The sequence below is a fragment of the Capsicum annuum genome, unplaced genomic scaffold (assembly GCF_002878395.1).
Source record: "Capsicum annuum cultivar UCD-10X-F1 unplaced genomic scaffold, UCD10Xv1.1 ctg52297, whole genome shotgun sequence".
Classification (NCBI taxonomy): Eukaryota; Viridiplantae; Streptophyta; class Magnoliopsida; order Solanales; family Solanaceae; genus Capsicum; species Capsicum annuum.
In genome coordinates, this window is record NW_025860311.1 from 1 (window position 1) to 3,185 (window position 3,185).

The 3,185-nt window shown below is 34.6% G+C and overlaps 1 long non-coding RNA gene across 1 annotated transcript; it reads left to right on the forward strand.

Annotated features, from left to right (window-relative positions):
• The first annotated feature begins 16 nt into the window (after nt 1-16).
• On the forward strand, nt 17-3,127 carry LOC124892945. The gene is made up of 2 exons (XR_007050474.1): nt 17-557; nt 2,390-3,127. It is a non-coding gene; the product is annotated as an uncharacterized LOC124892945 (long non-coding RNA).
• Nucleotides 3,128-3,185: the final 58 nt, after the last annotated feature.

Genomic DNA, 3,185 nt, shown 5'->3' on the forward strand with positions numbered 1-3,185 from the left:
TTCAATTGCTCTGATTGATAATCTAAGTGTAGAAAGAATATTCATAGCTCTTAACAGCTGGATCTACGAGTTCTCATATTGTTAATTAAAGTCCATCTCTATATCACTTTGAATATTTCCACTTTATCTTTTTAGCAAGTAGTTTGTTACCTGCTATGGAGTGCACAAAATATGAATGTGCACACAAAAAGACATGCCATGTAATGGTTAAAGGAAAGAAAGTGCTATTTTTTATTACTTCCACTTTCTTGCCATTTTGTTTTCAATAAGCATATCTCTATATCACCTACAAAACTTAAAAGATTGATAATTTCAAGAAAAAAACTAGTATACGTATTCTGTTATATTTAATTATGTGGTGTTCTATATTTACAAATAATTACAACAACTTTGACTTATTTAGCCAAATTAACTAATATCTCTTCCCCTGTTTTACTTGTTTGATGATCTGTAGCATTGTCAGGATATATATATATATATTCTATATCGCAGACTCAAGCTGGTTGGTAAAAGAACAAGACTGATATTGATAGAGTTTATTACCGGTAATTGCTAAGGTGCGTTACTACGGCATTGTCCAAATTCTATACCAACTATTGCCATATGCGCTGTGTGACATGCTCAAATTGAAACGTAAGTGTAACACTTTTGTACCTTTTTGAATCCCCTTATTAGGATCCCTGCTTCCGCTACTGATCATATGCATGGTGAAAATGTTCAATTTATTTGCGAATAGATGAATGATTTTCTTTTTGGATCACTAGTTGATCTCAAGAACCTTGATAACTTATAACTTAAAATAACCCTTTTTATTACTATGACGGGTGCATGGTTTATAAGCATTTATACTGAAAGTTGATGGCTTCGATTATTTGTTGCCAACTAGAAATGGTGTTCTAGAAACTTAGAACGTCAACATTTTCTTTGACATCGAATTGTTTCGCCAAACCGAGTGTACGTACTACAACAATATGCCCAGTGTAATCCTACGAGTGGTCTGGGAAGGCCGGCGTAAACAACATACCGAGTGTATTGGCATAATACATAAATATGAATTATAACATTGACCTTAAACTTTGATGTACACTTAAATTTTGATAGTGCATAAGTAGGCCAACTATACAAAACCTGCACAAAAAGATACTCCGATTTTGCAACTACACGCGTGTACCTCACTTGCTCTGACGTGGATTACTAATCCACTCATATGGTGCCACCTAATAAAAAAACACATTATAAGTATGACCTTTAACTTTGTCGGTGCACAACTAGGCCTTAACTATACAAAAACTAAACAAAAAAACCCTTCAATTCCAACTCGAACGCGGGCCGTTTTGCGTGTGCAACACGCGTTTTGCCACATAGGATCGGGGTGTTTATTTGTTCAGGTTTTGAATAGTTAAAGGTCCTATTTGTGCACTATCAAAGTGTAAGGTCAATGTTATAATTTGGTGTCAAGTTTAGGGTCATATTTATGTGTTATGCCGAGTGTATTTTATGATGATATCTTCTTATTATTTATTTCAGGAGCATCAGTTCATGAAATGAGTTATAAAAAAATATCTTTTTCATTTTCATTTAATACCATGTAAGATTAGAAAAGAATTTGTTAGTTGAGACTTGGCATGCTTTTGTACTAATTTAAAAAGCACAGATCCGTGTTTCAGTTTACTTTATTTTCTTTCGAGCTTACATTATAAAAAAGTTAGTAAAAAGACAACCTCGTATGCTAATCTCCCGCTATGGGGATCTGGAAAAGGGCTGGACCATATGGGTCTATTGTACGCAGCATTAGAGGATGTTTCTCGAACTCGTGACCTCCTGGTCAAATGACAACGGCTTAACTTGTTACACCAAGCTCCCCTTCAAACTTAAGTTATGTGAACTAACTGTGTGAGCATATATTTTTACACCATAAGGTTATATTGACCTACAACAACAAATACTCCGCTTTTCTTGACAAGTAGTAAACTTGAAAGATTTAGTAATAACCTGCTATCAATTAACTTCATTAAAGTTCCTTTCCTCCAAGAAAAAGTATCTAGCATGAAAATCTTATCATATTATTACGAATAACTATAATGGTTTGGAGAGAATAGTCGTACACAAAGGATGGTGGGAAATTAAAAACTAACAGGTACAAAATATGACCCTTATTTCAAAGTGTCATTGGCATAATAGTCGAACACAAAGGAAGGCAGGGGATTTAAAAGAAACAAAATACTGCTTGTATCGTTATTATAACAATTTAGACAAATGATCAACAATTAAATTTCTTGAACTACTTCAATATTAAAACTATTAAAGTTCATAAAATAATTGTAGGTATTTTCATTTCCAATTTGTTTATATATAGTTCGACAAGACTAATTTAATTTGTTTGTAACAGATTAAGAGGGAAAGATGAAGAAGAAAAGAGAAGAAGTGTATATAACGAAATTGATCTTTTTATTGGATTGTGCACAAAGTACACAGAGGTACTACAAAAACACAACGTACAATGGTTAATAGGAATGAATAAAAAGAGGACAATATCCTCAATACACAACAATAAATTATGGAGAAACGAACTCTACAAAGAATCAAAGCTTAGATACGTTTATGTTAACGAACTAAGAGAACAATGTGCAAGAAGGCCAAAAGAGAAGTAGAAGCAAACTGGTCCATGTCACGAAGAATCAACCCTTCAATTGAAAAATTGAATATCTTATTCCTTAAATTAATTGCTTTGCTCCATCGACGTTTGAATCTTTTCCCCAAGAAGCCATCATTTATTTGGTGTTTCAAACTAAAATCTGGAAACAAACAATCAAATAGAAAATTAGAGATCTAATTCAAAGAAAAGAAGCAAAACAAAGTTAATCTCATATGAAAAAATTACAATTTAAACAATTACTCACTTGATTGATTGCCGAGAATGCCTGAACTCCTGGAAACTCTTAGTAGTGGACTGGAGGTGGTGGGGAAGCGTAAATATATACGGGCGGAGGAGGTGATTTCACTGGTGTAGGTGGTGAGCTGTAGTAATAAGGAGGAGGAGGAGACTGTACTGGTGGAGGTGGAGAGTGGTAGTAGTAGGGAGGTGGTGGAGAAGGTGACGATGGAGGAGGTGACTTGTAGTAGTAGGGAGGTGGTGGAGAAGGTGACGGTGGAGGAGGCGACTTTTAGTAGTAGGGTGGAGGTGG